Raw genomic sequence first — 11,736 nt, forward strand, 5'->3', positions numbered from 1 at the left:
TGCAGAAGACGATTGTAATATGAATTTGTACTGTATAATATGACCTTATCCATCAGGTATTTTAAAATTAATCGAAATGCTAAGCACACTGGGCACAAATTATTTGCTCCAATCGCGCCGCCGACTCGTTTCGCAAAAATTATGCATTATAGCCTCTACAAGTGTGACAATAACTTCAACCAGGCTTTCGTAAAGTAATTAGTGAAATTAGGCCACAGAGCTAGTGAGCTAAACCCTCCGTATCGTCTGAAGTTCCCCTACTTTAAAAAAATCTATATATATATATAATCTATACGCAAATCGTCAAAGTAAAACATTTTATCAAATTTAATGTTGATAACGTTATAGAAGGTACCTACTTATATAGGTTATAAACAGGTTAAATTATACATACGGTTTGTTTAAGATTTTAGATTTATAATACAATTTTCATTTTTTAATGTATATATAGGAGCATTATAGGACTACCAGGGCTTATTATTAACTCCAAAATACAGGTAATAGGTACGTAATTTAAATTAAACATTTGCTTAATATTATAGTGGGGCTCAACTGCTCAAGACCCTCCACTAAAGGTCTTTGAGAGTCACTGTCGGTGTACACAGATCGGGCTCGTTTAATAACTAATAAGTAATAACGATAATATTATATCAGCGATCGTAACACCGCCGCGTACATTTTATGTATCGTATAACGATAAACACGATCGCTGGAACGAATAGCGATAATAGCAAAACGTCATCGTATAATAACATGCTGCGTATGCGCCACCGCTGCCGCCATCGTCGACGATCCTCTGGAGGCAAAACAGGAAAAAACCACTTTTTTTCGCCAAGAACTCTTCGTTCAACACACACACACACACACACACACACACACACACACACACACACACACAAACTCACATTTATAATCCCAGGTCTGGATAAAGTGTGTGTGTGTGTGTATGTGTGTGCGTGTACATTTGCGCAAATGACCTCGTGCGCCGCGACCGGGTTCAGGGTTAACGTTCGGGCGGCCACCGAGTCGAAGACCGCCGCGCGCGCGATCGAAACGCGCTGGCGAGCGCGAGATCGCGGAGGGAAACATTCTTGGATAACTGCGGCGGCGAAAACCGGTAGGGCAAAAATAACGACGAATGAAAGAAAGAAAAAAAGTGCACTCGCATAATAAGCGTATTGCGTATATATATATATATACACAACAATATAGTAGTATATACGTACACTGCATGCTACACTAGGTAGGTAGGTAGGTAGGTAGGTAGGTAGGTAGGTAGGTGTATACGGTATAATATAATTTACAATAATAATAATAATAATATAAAGATGATGTAGACGAAGTATAATAAAAAACGAACGTATATCGTCGTCGGGCGAGTGGCGGAGCGCGACGACGGCCGGGTGGGGGATGCGGAGTTCTCGTATACGGTGGGGAAGGGGTTCGCATGTGTGGGGGGAGGAGTTTGCGATTGTTGTAATAACATAATGCGATATACCTATGTTATACATAAACATATATAATAATAATATAATATATAATATTCTAGTTTAGGACGACGGCGTTGGCAACGCTGATATAGGACGTTAACCCGTCTGTCGGCCAAGGTCAGAAGCGCCGCCGCCGCCGCGCGCATATTACATATACACGCATACCTATATATATAATAATATATAATACTTATATATATGTATTATTTTGCGCTCCGGCACTTTGCTCGTTGTCATGGCCACTCGCCGCCGCCGCATATTCGTATTACTTTTTCTTCTTCTCCGTCTGCGTATGTGTGTGTGTGTCTGTGTGTCTGTACCACTGCGCTGCTCTTCCTTCCCACGCCACGCCGCAACAGCAGCGGACGCGCGATCGAAACGGTCGGCGCGGCGGCGGCACGAGAGCGGAGCGAAAATGTAAACGCAACCTTCGGAACGCGCGCGATTCCTCCCAATAACAGCGCGTCGTTGACGGTTATGGGTTGTGTTTGGGGGAGGGGGATAGACGGAAGAGGGATTATTTTGTATTTTTTTTTCGGTTTGCTTTGGTCACCGCGATTGAGTACGTATGCGCCGTCGCAATAATAATAATAATATTATAAATGTATAACAATATAACATAATATTATAATGGCAGCTGGTCGTGCAGATATATCGCCGGTCGAATTTCCTGTAAAATATGATTATTATTGATACCGTTTTTTTGTTGATCGGTTTCATCCGCGCATCCGGAGAATAAAAGTTTTCGGAATTTGAGGACCAAAACGGTGGAACCGTGGAGTGCAGACGACCGAGTTGTTGCCTTTTTTTTTACCACGCGAATTTTCCCCTCCTAGCTTTTCAAACTTTTAAAACGCAGCTTTTGATTATATGCAGACAACGTGAGCGGCGTGGAAATATTCATCTACTCGGGGGAAATATACAGCTGCAACACGCCTGCACATGCAGTACGGGTGGTGATGTGTGGCGGGCGGACGAGGAGCGCACAACTCGCGTGTAACGTAAATAAAATAGGACACGTATGTACCGTGGTATAGGTAGGTGACACACGCCGAGGCCAATAGAGGGCCTAGTCCCGGTGCGACTTGTAATATAATACGGCGGTGTAATAGTTAGTTGAATTTATAAAAAAAAATTCACATAATATAGGTACACGCACACATTTAATTAGGTACACTCCATATATATGTATTAGGTGTAAAATTAATCAAAAGTATAAATTAACCGAATTATTAAAACAGTATAATATCATATATAAATTATATTTTATTTTGTATGTAGTTAATTTTCAATTTAGTTGGCAAAATTATTATTGATAATATAAAATTATGCACATTATAATTTATACCTATTATGGTTTATAGGTAAGTACGTTCAACTGGATACACATATTTTCTATTATTTTCCAGTTTTACTTGTGAGATATTTTAAGATCATGATCAATGATCATACATTATACAAAAACAAAAATGCGAAGTTATTCTTCAAAGTCCATTGTACTTTACGTATGTTCTTATAGGTATAATACAATATTGATTGATTAAAATAAAATGAACCAATTTAATTACTTTTTATGAGTTTCGTTTAATTTTTTATAAATTAAAATTATTTATGTTACATATATTGATGCTATAATAAGTGAACTTATTGAAATCTGGATATTATATGAAAATCATAACATATACCAAAAATCTGTCATTATTTGAAATTTGAATTAATAAAAAAAAAAAAATCAGTGCAAAAATAAGTATAACAAGATTATATGTATAATATTATGATTCTGTCGCTTTTTATTTTTATTGAATAAAACCCATTTAGTCTGCAGTTTATTCGCTGCTATTTCTTGAACGATTTTCAGAGATGGGTCAATGAATGTCCATGAACTCAAAATAAGAATAGAATACGCGCCAATTATTTTGTTGGGTACGTTTGATGATGTGGATTTGTAACACAATTTATCAATATTTTTTTCTTTCCATTTTTCATTAAAAATTATTATTTCATTTACATCACGTTTTTGTTTGTAACAATGGAGAGACGAGATGCTGAAAAACAAGCTAGTAACAGTTGAAAAAAGTAAGCAATCATTTTTAGAAAATTGTGATTATAGGGTCATAGGTATATACCTACGTTATTATTAAACAACTCAATAACTGGACGTTTTTGACTTCTGGTTACTTCAAAACCCAATCTAACTAAATAATATTATTTTGGTTTAATAAAAGTGTAGTTTCTCAATTTAATTGTTGAACCTATGTATATGTTGTATGTAAATATATACATATATATACTTGGCTGAATTAACTCAATAACCAATACAATTATTGTGAGACAAATGCCAACTCGTACCAGACGTACCAGTAATCAAAATATCAAACGTAATTTAAATGTAAAGTAATATATTATGTGGTATATTATACCTACCTATTTTGTTTAAACTGTTTTAAATGACATGCATTACTCATGTATATACTTTAAATAGTACCTATTTGTTGCCATATTGGTACCTACCTCACTTTGAATCATATAGCCCACTCGCCTTGTATTTTGTAACATTTTATAATTTATTAAAACGAATCATAATAGAGGTTTTTGTGTAAAAATATTTGTATCCTATCTAAATTATATGCATGACAATATTTTATTTCAGAAGATTTTTAATTGATTGATTGTTTTCGTATGTTAGAATAAAATATTAAAACGCAAATGCATACATATTATTACAATATTACATACATAAATTATAAATAAATTAAAAAAAAAAAAAAAACTATGGTAGGTATTCAATAAAAAGCCAATATTGATAAAAGATTATTAAAAAAAGATCTAGTATATTATATTATAATATCTATACAGTACACAATACACAATACACATGAATACATAAAATAGAATATTATACAGTATTGAGTATACACATTTATAAATATTTGACATATTTTATATTATTATGATGTACACATCATTTGCTGGATTTAAAATACTACAAAAGTATCAATCGTTGTATGCATTGTATATGAAAGCTTCTTATCGAATAGTTATCTATTCATATTTGCATCATTATATTAAGTATTCTGCCGTAGGTAAGTACGTTGTTTTTGAACTGCGTATTTCATCACAAAATTGGTTATATTAGTGAAAGGGGATCTGTACTTATACCTGAATGCCCTAAATGTAATTTATACTTAAAAAAAATCTATACCACTTACTAAAATAAAATAATCATTTTATAAGTCTCAAAATAAATTAAATAGATATTTTTTAATATATTTTTCAATACTTTAATTTAATTTATCATATTAGGTCTCTATCATAGAACAAATGTAAATAAATAAAGTAACCTCAAATCAACTTTGTTTACATAAAAATTATCTATATCTAAGAAAAGTTTTCGATCATACATTTTGTATGATTTTCATCTTCTTTCTAGACTTATGTATAATATTACAATTTGCTTATTATGCCTTGAAACATACCTATATTGTAAATAGTAATAAAAAAATTATAATTATATATTTGCAGTTGTTTTTCAAAGCCAAGGGTAAATCAATAATACAATTAATTGGAGGTAATATCAATAGCCTAGTAATCTTTATGGTGAAAATTAAATATTTTATGTGTATGTAAATTGTTCTACACCGCACTACCGTAGTTAATAAACTTTGCCATGTTCATTTCGGTAGTTATCACTTATCAAAGAAGGTCAAAATAACATACTAAAATAGTTTACTATTTACTAATCTTTGACCATGACCATTGTACATAAAGATCATATAAATTGAATTCAAATTTCAAGTATTAAGGCTTGTATGTCTCAATTTTATAAAAAGTCAAATTTTAAACAAATATATTTGTTTATTCATAAGTTATGAGTTTTTGACATTTGGGGGTGAACAACCAAGAATATTATTTATTCTTATTGAAACATATTTTCTTTTTAATGTTATGTATAAATTATAATTAAGATATACTAATTAGTAATCACAATAAAAAAAACGTTTAAATAAATAATTTATATGTTTGTGGAAAATGTTATAATTTCGACCTACGATTAAAATTTGTTTTATTCTACCTATATCTAACACTCAAAAGTTATTATGCCGATGACTGTTTGAACGTACTTACCTTTATAATAATTGTTATATTTTAAATTTACCTTAGTTTTGTATTTAGAAGGCAAGGCAAGTTAATTTAATTTATATCTTAAAAGCAATTTATCATACATAAAGAACTTATAATACATGTATGTATTTTATAATTTTCAAAATATATAAAAAATAATATTATTATATTTAATATTATACAAAAAAGTTTAAATCACAAAATCTAAAAAAAATCTAACATTTAAATTTCTGTTTTTGGTATACGAATAGCATTCTGAAACTACATAATTATTCTCTCGGTGTACATTTAGCATTATTTACTATTATTATTACTTATTAATATTTAATGTTAATTATTTATTTTAATTATTATTATGGAATTTTTACGTAGGAATTAACCAAGTCTCCATATACCACCACCACTGATTAATGATTATACATAATACCTAATAACTTCTAACTAATAAGTAATATAATTTAAGCCGTTTATAAGATAGGTATAGTAATGACTTAAACTACTAACTAGTAAGTAGTGATATACCTTATTATAATATTTATACCTATGTGTGGGTCTAGAGTGGGTTAGACCCCCAAAACTGTTCTAGCCCTCATATGCGCTGTTACTCCTTAGCCCCTCCTAATAAAAATCCAAAACCTTATACAAAAATATGTTCACGGGTTCAATGTGTACAATTATAAATAGTTAACACTATAATATATTAATATTGTGGATGTACCATATAAAAGTTTATGTATGAGGATTGAGGACTGAAAAGAATCAAAACATACATCCGGTTGACTATTGTCCAAAGGCCAAAGCTGCAGATTCAATTATCTGGTTGTGATAAATATGGAAAGAGAGTAAGTTATCTAATAAGATTATCGATAGCTACTGATATTTTATAAACATTTTCATCTAAATACAGTAGTAAACAGTTGTAATATATTATATACATATTATAATTATAAGTTATTTTATTGTTTGCATTTTATTTTTAATGACGAAGGGGGATGCATTTACTCCAGGGTTTATTTTAAACTTTGATTTTATACAGGACTCCCTACAGGTAGTGCGACTACTACATTAGAGAGGGAGGGGAAACCGCCCATGTCTTATTTAAAATTTTTCTTTTCTAGTATCATAAAATGGGGTGTGAATGGGAACGGTTTGACGATTTTTTTAAAGATTGTGCATTTCTATATTATCCATATCCTGAAAACTATTTTAGATAACCCAAACACACATGAGCATATTTAAAACCAATTTTGACCTTTAAGTTCAATAGTTATTTTTATATATTTTTTAAAAAATACGTGTTTCTATTGACCATGCAATGGGGTGAATAGGTTAAAATATTACTCTTATAAATTAATATGGCTGAATACGGACTTTAAAAAAAGCTCATGAACATTGTACAATATACTAGGTGTTATAAAATAAAAAACAAAATATAAAATAGTAAATCCTTTGCAAAATCAGTCTTGATTTTAATTTAGGTTTTAAAACGAATTCTAATAAGAGAGTACCCTTTATATTAGGGTAACAAGATATAAAAAATTAATTATAGTAAAAATTTCAGTAAAATCAAACCTATTCACCTCATATCATCCTAAAAAGGCAGTTATTAAGTTTTAAATGACAATAAGTACACCGGAAAAAAACATTTTAAGTTGTTTTGAAATTTGCAGATCTGTATTAATATATCGCTGATATAAAAATAATGTATTATGATGTAAATACATTGAGTATGAATATGAGAATCTGAAAACCTTTTTTTGAAACACAAAAATTATAACATATTTAACATATTTTTGGCACAATAACAAATTATTCCTTAAATTCACCTGCAAATATGATAATGTCATTAGGTAATTTTGCCAATTTAGATTTATTTCATTGTAGTAGTAATGATATTAAACAGATATATGGTTTAATTTAAATTTTCATAATATTACCAATCTTTATTCTACGAGATTATTATTATTGTTATATTATTATTAATTTTACTTTTTATTATATACAAATTGATTCTCACATACTGTAAAGGCTTTCTTTTCTCTATGAAATTATATTGTAACTGTTATATTTGCACATACTTTTTGTAATTGGAGTTTTTTCTCCGTAAATAAATAAATAAATAAATATGCACGATAACGCGTAATTATTGAAGATACAATAATTCTTATCAATAACGACTACTATCAAAGTGATCCAATTGACATTTCACATTTGAACAAACTAAAATTGTTACAGTCACACACGAATCCGATCATTGTCGATCTTGGAAACATATTATGCATTTATGCTATATGTAATCTAATAGTTAAATCTAAGATAATCTCTTTGTTTTAACTTTTAAATTATTTACCTTGTTAATCATTTAGTATTGAACGGTTAGATTATTTTGAGCCCTTGTTAGTTTAAACATTTTTAAATTTCAATTAAAATAATACCAAATCTTAGATTAGATAGGTAATCACAATTTGTATAAATGTATTAATTTAAATACAGCCAATTTTAGATGTCCGTGAAGTTGGTCGTCCGTCATTATCTTATTGATAAAAAAATTTGCTAATATTTCGCAAATTATGTATTATTATTATGTATTATATGTTATTATTAATATGTCATCAAAAGTATTAAATTCTAAAAACCATTGAAGGGGAACGAGAAATTAACGTCATTTTACGTTCTATTTAAAAAATGTTCCAATATTTTGCAAATAAATATTTTTTTTATTGAATTTTTGGCAGCTCCACAAATAAGTAATTTTTTTTTTCAATGCAATACTATTACAATAATGAAATATTAATATGTAGGAATCTCAACGTAATATTGATTATTAGGTAGGTACATAAAGTTAAAACTAGTATAGGTACACACTATTATTATGATAGAGATTTTGATAGTCAATATTTTTTCCAAAACATTTAATACTTACATGATTCAACTCAAGAGTTGATAATTAAAAAAAAATGTATTTTTTTAATATATTAACAGTTTACCTAAGGAATCCGCATTGATATTGTTTACTTAAGATAAATGTTTTTTTTTTTTTTGTATCTGGTATAGTTGTTAGTTAATTTGTTAACTTAAATCAAAGTTCTTTGTAACGTAGATATGATTTTATTTTCATTAAATTAACCTTCACCCAGTGTAGGTGCTTGTCCAGTATTTGTCACCCAGGAAATGAATGTTAATTTCTGCAGCGTGCGCCAGTGCTGTTACTGTCTCATTTTATGCATTTGAGAGTATATTATGAGTTATGGCCTTGTCCAAACATAATATTAAACCAATATTTTCTCAATGGATCTGCATCCAAATAACTTTATCTCTAGCCAATAATAATAATAATAATAATAATAATAATTACAACTACAAGAATAACATCCATAGTGGTGTCAATAAATATTTTGAATTGGATCAACAATAATAAACCACTATAAATATTGTAAGAACTCAGTCCTTCCTTCTCAAAAACCGGCAAATAGTAGTATGCACGTTATAAATATATTATCTACTGCTCTGTGTTATTTTTCATTTTAATTAAAACAGGTGTCGTTGCCCTAATAGTGATTATTCTTCTGTGACAATGAACTTGCGTGACCTGAGATTAACTATATTATGGTCATTATTCATTATCAGTGCGATTTGAAAACGCAATTTTGGATTAGATACAATGATGAAGCGGGAAAAAAAAATTCCAAAACATTATATAATCGTTGAAAAACAACTGTTGTTGCAATTAAAAATTCGCAAAATTACATTTTTTTTTTGTACAATATCAGGCGCATTTTTATTTTCTGATAAAGTGATAATGAAACATTAACTACTTAAGCTATAAAGAAAAAGTACAAAGTGCAAAATATAATGAAATGGTTTATTTTTTGTTCTTCGGTCATATTCTACTTTGGTCTCTAGGTGATTGAACCTCTCAAGGACCAAATTACCAAACCTTATAATATATCGACATTGTGTGTGTGTGTATTATTATAATGAAGAAGCGACCTTGCAAAAAAATAAGCAATGCTAAAGATCACGTAGATTTTCCCCCACCCAATCTTATTCAGTGGGCGCCGAAACCTTTTCGGTAATAATGTAATTTATTAGGTTTACAAGGTTTCAGTTTTGTGCCATGGCAATAATCTTGAGTCGCGAACTTGCCTTGAGTTCATCGTCTATATAGCATATACTAAGTATATTTATCTCCCCACCTCCACACAAAGATGGACGCCTTATTAATCATAATCGCACGGAAATGTCAAACTCTACATGAGAAACCTTGACGTTTTTGTCTTCACTCTGTGGTCATTGTATACCGATATTTTGATATTTCTAGTTGGGTCGTCTTTCATGCAGACAATTCTATGGTATAGGGGACCCATTTTATAAACATTCCTATAATCAATTACAGTGTCAATAATATGGAAAATGATGTTGGCTAAACTATCGGAAATGTTATTCTACATAAAACTATAACAATTAACATGTAACTAAGATCTAATCTAAATAGTATAAGCTTATAAGAAGTAATCATGTCAATTATTATAAAATAAAGGAACTATATAGTAGGTATACCTAATTATTTCAATAAAAATATTTAAAGCATACACAACAAGTAAATAAATTATTCAAAATACAGTGGAACCTTTATAAGTCAAAAACCTTAATAAGTAGAAATAAATTTCGTTCCCTTGCCTGATCTAACCTAAGCTAACATAACCTTAGTAATTCGAAAACCTCTACAAGTCGAACAAATTTAATTTCCCTTGAATTTCAACTTATTGAGGTTCCACTGTAATTCAAATTTGAAGTTAAAAATAAACACTAAGTAATACTAAAATTACGATAATTTACACAAACTAACAATCGCTTGTCTATATACGTATAGTCTATATACGGCAATAAAATAATATTTCGAACTCTCCAAACTTTAGTAGAACTTGTATGTTTCAATAACGATAAACGATATGGTATCTGTTATTGAATACTTAAAGTATAAAACACAAACAACGGCGGGTTAAGGACGTGTTTTTTTTAATTGTGCTCCGTGTTTAAACGCATTTGCGTCCGTGTTTTGAATACACATGGACATATGACGCGTAGACGATTCGTTTTTTGATTTGAAGGCAATCAGCGGCTACAACTATACTGTTTACTGTCCGAGGTTAATATTTTTAAGACAATAGGTGTATAATTAAACAACTAGATTTACTTTTTTTTTTTTAATATGATGACTCCGGAAGTTTTTTTTTGCCTTCGAATATTTAAAAGGACATAATATTATTATTATCCTAAACATCCTCATGGGATACTATATTATAGGATAATATAATCGTATGTTATTGTAGTAGTTCTTTGATAATGTTAAGTTAATATTGTGTATTATCCGTAGTAGTTTATATAATAAATGTAATATTGTTGTATTAGTCAATAGACTATACTAATATACTGCTTACTATCAAAATTGAAACAATAATTTAAATTTGTAACCTTCTAAGTCAGAAGTAAATACCAAAATACATAAATGATAACAACTAATAATAACTTTCAAATTAAATTACCATGAATGATTCATTTGCAAACATACAAATCTATGTATTAGCTTGTAATCGAATTTCCTTAACGATTCGGTGTAAATACAGAATAATTTGTCTACAATAAAGTTATAAAAAAAGCTGTTTGGTTTATAAAAATACTAAAATTAAAGTCTCAAACAACAATGAAATTGTTTATAAAAATATTGATATTATTTTTAAAACTACAGGGAACATAGTATATTGTTCTTAATATAGTATATCTGGAATTTGTTAATTAATGTACCGTTCTGTAGCCCCGGGGTTAATTTACCTATCATTATATCTAGAGTCAATATCAATATATGCGCGCGTGAATTTCAAAACTTTTCATAGGTCTCCATTTTTTATTTTCTAAGAAATATAATTAATTGTGTCAGTAGTCAATATGAAAATTATTTATCTAAGTGTAAAGGTTGACTTCCTAGGCTAACCTACCCATGAAAACTTACTACAATCTCAAATGCGAATTATTATATTTATATGAATCGCAGTAGTTTTCTGTCAACTCGTATAATATATCTGATCCAAATCAATATTCCGATAAGTATTTTGATACATGAAAA

The sequence above is a fragment of the Acyrthosiphon pisum genome, chromosome A1 (genome assembly GCF_005508785.2).
Source record: "Acyrthosiphon pisum isolate AL4f chromosome A1, pea_aphid_22Mar2018_4r6ur, whole genome shotgun sequence".
Taxonomy (NCBI): domain Eukaryota; kingdom Metazoa; phylum Arthropoda; class Insecta; order Hemiptera; family Aphididae; genus Acyrthosiphon; species Acyrthosiphon pisum.